We start from the raw sequence: 12,340 nt of genomic DNA, 5'->3' as shown, positions 1-12,340 counted from the left end.
TCACTGATAACAAATTCCAGAACAGTCAGAGATGGCAAGGGTACATTAAGCTCTGCGACCGAATCAATTGATATGTCACTCAAAGCCTTGGTCATCATGCTGCTGAAGTGAACCTCCTGTAAAATTCTCGGTACCTTACTTAAATTATTGCAGAAAATAGGGAAACAGTCTTACATTTTGCTATACTACCAACCAACCCACAATATTTTGGAGACATCGATGTTTCAATTTGCCAACATCGCTTAATTTACGATAAATCGATGTAATTTTAAATTTTTTTTATATTTTAAACATCAAATGACATTCTAACATTTTTTGACTGACCATGGAAGCTTTTATTATTTATTCTTTGGAGGATCATTTAGAAATCTCACATTTGGAAGCTATTGTGAATTCTGACTTATCCATTAAAAAAGAACCAGCCTTCCATTTACGATAAATATATTGCCATACTGACAAAAAATATTCCTTATTCGGATACTTAGAATTTCAAAGAAATCAGGACTTTTTGCCCAATTGTGATGGTAAGGTATCCATATATAGATATGTATTTCTTTATTGAATAAAGAAGCAGTGTATTTTTGCATTTATTTATATTTCTCATCTACATCGAAATATCGATGTTACTCCCCAAAATTTACATCCCTATAACTGCGGATTCATAAGGAGCTAAGTCAATCATCTCTGATTTTAATCCACATAGTTCTGAGCGAGAATGGGCGAATGTGGAGCTACGTTTTTGCACTGGTTGAGTATTTCAAATTTATTTTCCTCTCATAATACTGCACCATAGTACGACTGTCAGTAACAAAATTTTCAAAATTTGCGTTGCTCATTTTTGTTTTTAAGCACTTTTTTAAATTTAAACAACCATATAATCAATGCCGAATTGTAAATTAACCAAACCTAAACTTAATTGCACACAAAATATAAATTTTAGCTTCTTCCTTTTATTTTAAATTTAAATTTTTAATTCTCTTTATTTTCGATTTTATTCATTTTCAAGTTCACTTAAACATGTTTTTAAGCATGCGATTTAAATTTTAGTAGATAAATATGTATATGCACGTACACTAAATTTACCTCATTATGTATGTATGCATGCATTCATGCATTCAAATATGCATTAATGTTTGTGTGCATATACTTGTTTTCCAATTAAGCACCTAATAGCTGCACACCTGGGACATTGTTTTAGGTCAAAATATCAAATGCCTCTGTGTGTATATATCTATGTATGTATGTATGTACCGGCATTGCCCCTCCCATAGGGGCTTTTGTGTTTGGTAGGAACTCATTATGTTGCATAAAGTTAATTAGTGAAACTGTCACAGCCATAAACTTTGCTAATAAACATAAATATGTTTTGCATTTTGTATTTTCATGAATAAATATGTAATAAAGAATTAAAGTTTGCTTGAATTAAATAAAATTGATTGCAGGAAGTAAGCGGCAAAATACACAGAAGCCAAGTAGGTAAAGAGGTGTGTGATGAGATGCTACTAGAAATATGTACATATGTATGTTTATTAATATTTTTTAATTAACTTGTTAGAAATACATATATACACAACTATTTCTGAGCATTAGGGCTGCCCTTAAAAATATAAATATCATGGGTTCTTTCTCGAAATAAAGTCACCAGCGAAACAATTAAAGATAAAAAGAGGAATTTAGTAGACGCTACCCAAGTTTGAAAAAACTTATTTTTTTTTATCGAATAAAACAGCAATATTTTTACTTTGAACCCCTATAACTCAACGAATTTAGGAATTTATATGGATGGGTTTCGATAACATATAAAATTGATCAAATTGCAACTCAAAATTTTGGTAACATTTTGCCATTTTGGAAAAAATTAAAATTTTTTACAAACCCTGCTAGTGACCCCTTAAACTTTGTTCAAATTTTAAAATTTTCGTGAACATCTTTACTTTTAGTGTAAAACAAACTAATGGACTGCCCTATCAAAAATTTATGTTTGCATATTTTTAGGACTACCCTCGTGCGCATAGTATATAATATACTTGAGCTCGATTTGTGTATTTAACTTTATTTTAAATTGAATGAATGACATAAAAAGGTGAAGAATTTGGTCGTGACCTCCTTTAAAATACGCTTCTTCAAATTAGCTCAAGACTGCTTAGCTTATTGCAAATGCTTCACATCTGTTCAAAAAGGCTGTTAGGGGTACTTACTTAAACTGGAAAATGTCTTGAAAATCTGTAAAGACTCAAAACTTTTACTTCGCTGTCCAAAATTTGGAATGCAAAATAGCTTGCATTTATTCAGAAATAGCCAGATAACCGACAAATTTTCCCTTTTAGTAAGGAAATCTCGCTTGGCTATTAATAAAAAATGAAACGATTTTCGGTGCATTTTGAGGCTCTCAGAGTTTTTTTTTAATTTTTCGAATTATTTTTCATACTTATTTGGGGAAATTTGGTCCTTTTATGAAGTTTCAGGAGTTTATCTACCGACTTTCTCAAACTTTTTTTTGGTGTGTGTTTTAAGATTTTTAGAGATTACTTTGGTACTATTTCGGAACCTTTCTGATTATTCTAGGATCCGTTAGGGATGTTCGCCAAACCTTTCGGGATATTTAAGGGGCTTGGCATTTTTTAAGTATTTTTTATGTTTTCTTTCGAGTTTTATTCTGAATTAGGGGGTATTTACAAATTTAACAATTTACAAAAGCTGGAAGAAAAATCTAAACCAAGAATCCTATCTCCCAGTTCAGCATTGCTAACATTGTCAAGAGCTATGGCATTTCTTCTTGAATTCTTTGTTTTTTTTCAGAATTTTTAGAGACTTTTTCGGGATTGGTAGGAATGTTTTCGAGACCTTGTGGTTTTTGAAGATCCACTAACTGATAAAAAAAACGTTCAAAGTTACTACCAAAATATCTCAAAACTTCCCGAAAAAAAACTTAATAAAGCTTCGAGAAAGTTGAAAAAAGTCCATACAAAATCCGAAAACTTCCCAATGAAAATAAAAAGCCTCGAAAAAGTATCAAAAAATGCCAAATGATCTTGAAAAATTTTCACGAAAACCTCAATAAAATCTCAAAACCTGTAAAGAGAACTGGAAATTAAGAATTAATTTGTGCGCAGAAGTAAATCTGGAGAAGCATACAAGAAGCCAACAAATTATCATTTGCAAAAACAGTTCAACTGAAAAGCAATATCTTAAGAGCAATCAAATCACGAATATATACGAGTAGTAGAGAAATTGAATACCGTAGATCTAGTTAATTTATTTAAAAACCTTAATATATATGTCGGTAAGTTAGAGACCCAACAGATCAAAGGTGCTATGCCTGTTGCGCGGATCATTCAAATGTAGCACCTCAACCGGGCATAGCTAATTTCTAGGCGTTCTTCTGCCATCCGCACATTGGAGGCAAGCTCGGCTGTTTAAGAAACCAGACTTTATTTTTTTTATGAATATTTTAAAGTTCATAGAAGTTTTAGCGTAGCTCTGCGCATATTTATTGCTTGCACTAGATAACCACCTACATATAATCCAGATCCCACTCACTGACCACTTTTCCCAGAACGCCAATGCAGCTGTCAAAACAAATTGCTGAAATGCGAGCGCAAATTTGCAAATAAATAAATAAAGAATTCATGGAATGTAGTGAAATAAAAGCTAAAAACCAGCTGCTTTACTTGATATCACTGCTATGTGTACTCACTACTTATAATTGCCACCTAATAGACTTTTGTTGAACTACTAAATAAATAAATACGTGGAATAATACAAGCGATGTTTATTTATTGAGAGCAAAAATATCTAAAGAATTCATAAAGTAAACAGAATAATTGTAAGGGTAATCGATATTGTTATTGTCATTGGTGTTGATTACATACACATGTACGTTAATAATAGATTAGCGCTTACACATATGTTAGTGTTTGGCCGAGCTTCTCCTCCGATTTGTGGCGTGTGCGCCATGCGCCTTGTGCGATGTTTTCACACAAAGGGGAGGGACCTACAGTTTGTATTTTTATGTGAAGCTGTTTCATGGCAGAAATACACTCGGAGGCTTGCCATTGCCTGCCGAGGGGCGAGCGATGTTAAGAAAAACATTTTTTCTAAATCGATGTTGCTTTGATCAGGGCTTGAACCCAGGCGCTGCGAAGTGGAAGCGCGCACCACTACACCACAAATACATGTGAAAAAGTAAAGTCGGTATTTTGCCGCTTAAATACTTCCTGCAATCCAAAAGTACATGTAAAAGAGTAAAGTCGGAATTTTTACGCGCTCAACTCCTAGGATTGTTCTATGCGGAAAAAATATACCCCTAGTTTTTACAACGCTTTTATCAACTTTCAATGTTGTGTGTCCAGTCTACCATTTATACTATAAATATATCAAAGGTATTTATGGTAAAGTTTAGATATCAACCTAGTCTAGATATCAACCTCGTTGTTGATATCATATCAAAGACATACAATTAGAAGACTCTAAATATCGCCCCGCCAGAAGAAGTTAAATATTGCGCCTAAAAATATGCACTACATACGCTAAAGCGAAAATGGACGTCACTCAATTTCTTTAAATGAAATTAATTCCTGCTATATGCATGTATGTACATTAGACTGCATCGCTCCCCATACAAAGAAAAATCGGTACTATTTTTCCATTAGAATTATAAAATCTATTATATTTTAAGACGTCCACCAAAATATTTTCGAAAAACATTAAGATTTAAGTGAGCTGGACCTGATTTGAAAATACCTCCAAAAATGGAGTTTTTCATGAATAAAAATAGTTTCTTAAAGATATTTTTTTAAAAAATCCCCCCAAATGACAAAACGGTTTAAGCTTAAAAAATTTGCATGAAAATATTTTTAAAAAATTAAAAAAAAAATTTAAACGGAATCGTAATGATGAAATTTTTGATGCTGTTTTTTAACTTTTTTCAAAGATGGGTATAAGAAAGACTTGAATAACTGAACCTAAGCTATTTCGATTTAGACTTAAGAGGTGTCATTGGAAAGGTATTTATTTTCTCACCCTTTTTATTTCTTTGATAATAAACTCATTAAAAGGATGAAAGAGAGAAAGGTAGGATGAACGAACGTCATTCAAAGTTGAATTAAGATGTGTTGGTATTTGAAACAAAAAAATGGGACACGAATGATCTTTTTTTTGGACAGAAATAAAAACAGTGTGAAAATACCTTTCTATCGAGATCCAATAAGTCTAAATAAGATTAGTTTTGGCCCAGTTATTGAAGTTTTTGTAAATCAATCTTTGAAAAAAGTAAAAAAAAGCATCAAAAATCTCATTCGTACGATTCCGTTGAAAAGATTTTTAAATATTTTTATGCAGATTTTTTAAGCTTAATCTGTTTTGTCATCTGAGGGGACTTTTTACAAAAAGTTCTTTAACAAACTATTTTTATTCTTAAAAAACTCCATTTTTGGAGGTATTTTCAAATCGGTCCAGCTCACTTAAATCTTAATATTTTTCCGAAATATTTTGACGGACGTCTTAAAATGTTATAAGTTTTGTAATTCAGGCGGAAAAACCGCAACTTTTTTTGGTGATGCAGTCTAATGTACATAATGTATATACTCAACGTGAGCACAAAACATTTTGCTTTGCATAGTCTTCTGTTCTCTTTTCACGGCAGGTTGAATTATTTTAATATCTATTGCAATTTTATACAGACAAGACTAAAAAGTAGAAAATAAATAAAAAACTTTTTAATATACTACTTACGCTTTTATAAATGGACTAAAAATTGGAAAGTAATATTTCTCAATCAAATAGAATTAGTTTTGATAACTTTTGATTTAGAAATTTTAGCAAAAGTCATTATAAACAATTTATGAGATTGCAAATGAAAAGCGTAGGGCATGAATCACGTATGACGACAATCGTCTGGACGATATCGTGTTGAGATATTCTTGCTTCATGAAACCCAAAAAATGTTTGATCGTTTGTGCGATATCGTCAACTTGATTCCAATTTTGCTTGTATTATATATGTATGTATGTGGGTATATGAATAACGACCGCTTAAAACCGATTTCAAATTTGTAGTTTCTCTGTAGAAATTGTAGGTCTATGTTTGACTATTGTCAATTAAGTCTAATGCTTTGTATTGCATGCGCTCTCACGTTTTTCGTTTTCAATCTCATAAACTGTTTATAATGACTATTGCTAAAATTTCAATTTCGAAAGTTATCAAAACAAATTCTATGGGACTGAGAAATATTATTTTCTTATTTTTAGTACATTTATAAAAGCGTGGTATATTAGAAATTTTTTATTTTATTTTTGCCTTACAAGAGTGTGACATTTTAAGAAACGAACACAATATTTTCTAACCCTTTGCCTTTATTTAGAATCGAACACGAAAAGATAAAGGGGCAATCAAAAGGCAACATTTTTTGGTACAAAGAAATCACTTTAAGTATGCAGAAAATTATCTGCGAATAAAAATTCAGACCGCTCTTAACTTGAAAATTGTAAAACATGCTCGAGTTCGAGTCCTCGGGGAGAGGAATTTTTATTTTTTATATTTTTATTTTCTTTTAGTCATTTGTTTTCACTGTCCTAAAAAGAATTTGTTTAAGATTTTATTCTTTTAAACAGAAAAAAATATTTGTTTTTAATTTAGTTTATTTATTTTATTTTATTTTCTTCATATAATTTTCTTTTACTTTTTAAATTTTATTATTTAAACAGTTAATTTTTTTATTTCCCCTAAATTTTTAGAAAAGTATATACAGTTTCTTTTTATTTTTTAGTTCGTCTTTTTTTAAATTTGTTCTTATTTTAAGATGCCACAGTTTTATCATTTTCTTTAATTTAATTTTTTTTAAATACAATTTTATTTTTAGATAGATATTGTTTTAAAAAGAAAAATATTTTAATTTAATTTTTTTATCATTACTTTCTTTTAATTTTCGGCTTTTATTTTTAACCGACTTCACAAAAAGGAGGAGGTTATCAGTTCGTCGGAATATTTTTTTTTTATGTATGTTACCGCATATTTTTGGACCACGTCAACCGATTTCGTTAATTCTGTTTGCATCGGAAAGCTAGTATCTCAGAGGTGGTCCCATACTGGTTTAGATCCGATTATTGGATCATGAGATATATATATATATTTTTTTATATGAGAATTGTAGTCGTTTTTTTTGCTAAAATTACTTGTTTTTAATAATGTTTTTTTTTCTAAATTCTTTTATTTTTTTTAGAAAAAATGTCATAAATTTTTGATTTTTATTTTGGTTCTTTTTAACCGACTTCACAAAAAGGAGAAGGTTATCAGTTCGTCGGAATATTTTTTTTTATATATGTTACCGCATAACTTTGGACCACGTCTACCGATTTCTATAATTCTTTTTTTAAAGGAAGGGTGTTAAATACCTCACAGGTGGTCCCATATTAATTTGGTTTAAATCTGACCATTGGATCATGAAGAAATCAATGATAATCCTAAATTTTTATATGAAAATTGAAGTCCGTTTTGTTTTTTGATTAAAAATTACTTGTCTTTATTTTCAATAAAAATTTTTCATTGTTTAAAAGACGAAAAATAATTTCATTGAATTTTCAGGACTGTACTGGGATTCTTGAAATCGTTGCACTAAATTTCTATCCCTAAAAATCTCTGAATGAATAACATTTGGGCCTAAAGATGTGCAACGCGAAAGCGGAAGGGATTCAACAGAAAATCATAAGCAATATGAATATCGTCGTTTAAAGTACAAAACCGCGTATCAACAGTATCGACGAGTAAAAACATTCATATTTCAAAATGTTTTTTGTTTTTTTTTATGAAGCTACCGCATTTCTGGCTAGTATATTTCAGGACGAATGGATAAGAGAGAGAGCCAAGAGACGATATGTTATATTTCCCTGGAGGCGTTGTACTTTTTTTAAGCACAAGCATTATTCATTTAGACATTTTTAGCGATACAAATCTAGCGTAGCGATTTCTAGAATCCCACTGCTGGATACCAATTATGTACCTTTCATTGGGTAATTGGTGACCCAAATCTCTTTACCAAAGCAAAGCTTACATAACTGTGAAAGCCAGTTTCATTGATATTTTATAGTTGCGAAAGCTCTTTTGTTGCATAATTCACGGCCGTGAAAGCTACATTTCATGCAAACACCCCATACATGGCGTCGCCTGCATATAATTTCGCGCAGTACAAAATATCCATTAATATTAGTGCCAGCAATTGTAAGTGTTAACATGAGCTTACACTCGACTACAAGTGTGGATGTGAAAATGTGCGGGTGTGTGTCTGTGCGCCGCGTGCGCACAAGTGCCTCTTATCATTTTGCGTACATTTTGTCGCTGCCGCACATTTGTCGCAACGGAATGTGTCGTGTCGGGTGTTGCGAGTCGCGGTCAATGCTTTTCTCGCCATTTGCAAAAGCACACAGCGACGCATACATGCATACGTATATGTATGTAGATAATCGCACGCTGAGGTGGCGTGAGGCGACAATGCGATGTTGCTGCCAGCAACAACCATAACAACATCAGCAACAGTAATGGCATTCGTTAAACACCCGTCACTCGCCGCAGTAGCGGCAGCAGCAGCGGCAAGAACCGCGTGAGGCGTTGCGGTTTTTGCTTCCGTTAGCTGCTGCCCATTTGGCCCACACAAACTCAGTCACTCGCAGGCGTTCTAAACGTGCCTCTAATGCTGCCACAAGGAGTGCGAACGTGATGTAGCATTTTATACGTATGTATATATGTACATATTTGCACTTGTATTTATGTATAGTATATGTATGGCTGTGGATATTTGTTAGTTTTGTTGGCCATTTAAGCGGTGGCGGTTCTCTCGTGTTTGCATAAATGCGTATTTAAGCGCCACACTTACTATTTACATATATGTAGGTATACATGTACATACATACATATGTACCACTTGCCACATGCTTTATCGTAGCCTTTTCCATGCTTGTTTGTCTGGTTAAGCGTTCTGCCACAATGTTATTGTTTTTGTTGTTAAACTTTGTTGCTTCCATAGTACATACATGGCTATTGTTGTTGTGTCAGTTCACATTGCTCTGCGGTAATGTCCTGCGCAACGGCTGCTCCCGCCGCTGCAAGTGACACATTTGTTGTCTTGTTATTTGTTGAGGCTCTTGTTGCCTCTGCCACAACCGCAATGCTACAACGACGTTACACATATATGTACATAAATATATGTATACATACTTATATGCAAGAAAGTGATATTGCAATTGCGGTTACTTACTACAAATGGCACTCGCATGCCTTCGCAACGACCGCAACAACAGCATCGGCAATACAACAAAAAAAAAACGTTTTAGTTCAACGCAGTTCAGTTGTATAGTGCAATTCAACTGTAACGCTGTTGGGTTGGGTCGCGACGACCCGTCAAGTTTTACCGCTCTATTTGCATAGTTGTGCGTCTTTACTTTCCACACCCATTCGTTCATTTGCAACTTGGTGGTAGTAGATACTCGGTATATGGGTCAAAATAAAAATGTCAAATTCAGACACTCACTCATCTACTCCACACACACACACACTCATAGTGATCCATGTAGTCATTCAATCAAATTGTGCCGGCACTGCCCTGTCAACAAAGGTCAAATGCAGCTTTACTAGATTATTTTCACCTCTTACAGCAGCGTGTGCATTTTGCGAAGCCTCTCCAGCATATATCCCAGCACCCAATTCGACCACAAAGTCAACAACCATCCGCATCATAGCTTGCCACCAATCGCTTTAGTCCCCCGTTGGTGACCCAAATAACTACATAAAATTTTTTTTTTTGTATTTCAACGCCAACGCAAACGTTTGTGGCCGCTGTGCGCCTTTAAATATGCTACGAAAGTAAACCGCAAAAGTTGAAATTGCCAGTAGAAACAAGAGCTTTGTGTGTTGGGCGTTTTCATTTATCGAAGCTACGCCAGTAAAACGATGAAAGTAAAACCGAGAAATGGTATTAAAAACAAGTGAAAAAGAACCACCACAACAACAACAACAACGACAAGAAATATGACACAAAAAGCGACGCCATAGTTACAAAGCAGTTTCCATTTGTCGTCTACTTTAAGTTACTTTGTTGGTTAACTTTAATAACTTTTCAGAGGATTTACAAAAGGTAACTAATCGAAAGCGTAAGCTTAAAGCGACGAAAAGTTAAATTGAATGGAAAATTTGTTGCGGTGGAACTATAATTTTGGGACTTGTGCGACATAGCAGCGACCAAAGTTTGAATGGAGGTAGCTAAATATTATTTGCTGCGACTGCGGTAATGGAAATTTACTACAAATGTTTTACTTTAGACTTTAATTGCTTAGAATGTGTTTCACATTCAAGGAGATTCAAGGCGTTAGATTAATTCAGATTTATGTATATATGCAGCTGCGGCTGTGGTAAAGCAATTCCTCGTTGAAGTTTGGCACTGCGTGTGAAAACATTTAGGACTGTGGAGTGCGTAGTTCAGTGTTGAGAACCAATGAGTCTCTAAGGCAATCTGCATACACTTCTGGTGCACTTATTTCCTCCGCATACATTGCTATGCATTCTTTGTCATTTTTTGTTTCAAAGTAGTTACGGAATGTTAGCTAGTTGATAGCTTTTGAATAAATCTGGATGTTGAAACCGTTATGGAAAATCTATCTATCTATCTTTAAAAATTACAATAATAGTTTGGCCAGCTCGCCGTGTTTTGTGAATCGATCTTGGGATATTGATTTATTTTTTGCCGTTTTCTTCCAGCATCGATTATTTTTATTTCGATCTTAATCGATTCAAAGACCGATTTGTTTTATTTCGATCTGGCATATCTACTATTCACTGGTTTTTAAATTACTTGCCAGTGATTAACACTTTGAGAGTGGATATAGCTTCTCAGCTGTATCGGCCTGCTTTTGGTACTTGGCAAAGTGCAGGAGCGGGTCACGATTGAGTGACTTCAGCAGATAGAGCGGAGTTGCATGTCGGATAGGCGGTATGGTTTTAGAAAAGAACGTAGCTTGATAACTTTTTTTTTAAAAAAAACGCATAAAATTTGCAAAATCTCATCGGTTCTTTATTTGAAACGTTAGATTGGTCCATGACATTTACTTTTTGAAGATAATTTCATTTAAATGTTGACCGCGGCTGCGTCTTAGGTGGTCCATTCGGAAAGTCCAATTTTGGGCAACTTTTTCGAGCATTTCGGCCGGAATAGCCCGAATTTCTTCGGAAATGTTGTCTTCCAAAGCTGGAATAGTTGCTGGCTTATTTCTGTAGACTTTAGACTTGACGTAGCCCCACAAAAAAATAGTCTAAAGGCGTCAAATCGCATGATCTTGGTGGCCAACTTACCGGTCCATTTCTTGAGATGAATTGTTCTCCGAAGTTTTCCCTCAAAATGGCCATAGAATCGCGAGCTGTGTGGCATGTAGCGCCATCTTGTTGAAACCACATGTCAACCAAGTTCAGTTCTTCCATTTTTGGCAACAAAAAGTTTGTTAGCATCGAACGATAGCGATCGCCATTCACCGTAACGTTGCGTCCAACAGCATCTTTGAAAAAATACGGTCCAATGATTCCACCAGCGTACAAACCACGCCAAACAGTGCATTTTTCGGGATGCATGGGCAGTTCTTGAACGGCTTCTGGTTGCTCTTCACTCCAAATGTGGCAATTTTGCTTATTTACGAAGCCATTCAACCAGAAATGAGCCTCATCGCTGAACAAAATTTGTCGATAAAAAAGCGGATTTTCTGCCAACTTTTCTAGGGCCCATTCACTGAAAATTCGACGTTGTGGCAGATCGTTCGGCTTCAGTTCTTGCACGAGCTGTATTTTATACGGTTTTACACCAAGATCTTTGCGTAAAATCTTCCATGTGGTCGAATAACACAAACCCAATTGCTGCGAACGGCGACGAATCGACATTTCACGGTCTTCAGCAACACTCTCAGAAACAGACGCAATATTCTCTTCTGTACGCACTGTACGCATTCGTGTGGTTGGTTTAATGTCCAATAAAGTAAACTGAGTGCGAAACTTGGTCACAATCGCATTAATTGTTTGCTCACTTGGTCGATTATGTAGACCATAAATCGGACGTAAAGCGCGAAACACATTTCGAACCGAACACTGATTTTGGTAATAAAATTCAATGATTTGCAAGCGTTGCTCGTTAGTAAGTCTATTCATGATGAAATTTCAAAGCATACTGAGCATCTTTCTCTTTGACACCATGTCTGAAATCCCACGTGATCTGTCAAATACTAATGCATGAAAATCCTAACCTCAAAAAAATCACCCGTTATAAGGAATACATGGTTGAATGTTCATAGTGCGGTACGGGGGAGTTCCAGAA

The 12,340-nt window shown here is 34.3% G+C and overlaps 1 protein-coding gene across 1 annotated transcript in view; it reads left to right on the top strand.

Moving 5' to 3' along the window:
• The window catches only part of LOC118738944 (chondroadherin-like protein), a gene marked incomplete in the record, with an annotated part of 572,834 nt that overhangs the window by 514,309 nt on the left and 46,185 nt on the right, over positions 1-12,340 (top strand).

This window comes from Rhagoletis pomonella, unplaced genomic scaffold (genome assembly GCF_013731165.1).
Source record: "Rhagoletis pomonella isolate Grant_MI unplaced genomic scaffold, Rhpom_1.0 Rhpom_scaffold_00005, whole genome shotgun sequence".
Taxonomy (NCBI): Eukaryota; Metazoa; Arthropoda; class Insecta; order Diptera; family Tephritidae; genus Rhagoletis; species Rhagoletis pomonella.
The sequence above is the reverse complement of the archived record's forward strand: the minus strand, read 5'-3'. Positions and strand labels throughout refer to the sequence as shown.